This window comes from Anopheles merus, unplaced genomic scaffold (assembly GCF_017562075.2).
Source record: "Anopheles merus strain MAF unplaced genomic scaffold, AmerM5.1 LNR4000146, whole genome shotgun sequence".
Taxonomy (NCBI): Eukaryota; Metazoa; Arthropoda; class Insecta; order Diptera; family Culicidae; genus Anopheles; species Anopheles merus.
Genome location: NW_024427726.1, coordinates 26,057 through 27,179, shown reverse-complemented (window position 1 = coordinate 27,179; position 1,123 = coordinate 26,057).

The window sequence follows — 1,123 nt, the reverse complement described above, 5'->3', positions numbered from 1 at the left end:
ATTGCAAAAAGCAAAACATGAGCTCATGCTGTTTATCAGGGACACCGTGAAGCACAGGGCTATTTTAGCGAAAACGCCCCAATTTTCTGATTGGGAACAGCGTATAGGCTCAGTATTAGCCCTGTTGCACAACCTTCCAGCATTTTGGCTAGGGGAGGCCGGGTCAGGAATTGATGTCGGGACGGGAACAGAGGATCTTTTGGTGGAGGATCCGGTTGTGGAGCAAGACTTGGGGCCTTTGGCAGGACCCAATCAAGAGCAGCAACCGGGTTCCATTCCCTTGAATGAGTCGGACGTCACCAAATTCTTCACTGTTTTTGGGGGAATCATGCGGGAGATGTATGACATAATAGTTAGGGAAAACGAGGCCAAGACAGCAGGAAATAAGGAACAGGGACAACAGTTGGCAGGTCAAGGAGGGAAAAATAGCAAGAAAAAGGGAAAGGGTGGGAAGGGGGAAAATAGTAAGGTTGTTGCGGCAGAGGAACCGTTGGCAGGGGAAATTTTTTCAAGTGACCAGGGATCTGGACCACAAGGGGGGCAAGAGGGGGCGCAAGAATGGCGGACGGTAAAGGGAAAGACTGCCGTGCGCCGGGAGAGGAGGAAGAGGAAGAAGCAGCGTGAAGCTGAGCAAGCAGCCAGCCTCGCCGCAAATACCCAACCTTCTGCTTCCCAACCCAAGCAAAAGCCGGCACCTGCCTTTAATCCCAGGGCTGGCAGAATGCCAAATGCCATTGAACTTGAATCAATTGGGGGATTCAAGTACGCGGACATGATGCCAATCCTTAGGGAAACGGTGAAAAAGGAGGATGTGCAGAGAATCCGCACAAACTTCAAGGGTCATCTACTCCTGGAATTAGCACCATTGTCGCACCAGGAAACGATGACCCTTTGGAGAGAGGTGTCCAAAGCTCTTGACGGCAAAGCCAAATGCCGACCGCGGACACCCTCAGTGCGGGTGAACTGCACCAACATTCCGCCTGGCACTTCATCCGAAGAAATTTCTTCGGAAATGAGTGCCGCGTTGGGCGTTGAAATTTTCAGCGACCAAATCACGACCGTAAAAACGCATTACGGTACGTTGGTCGCATTTTTTGACTGCCCAGCTATAGCGGTCACCGAC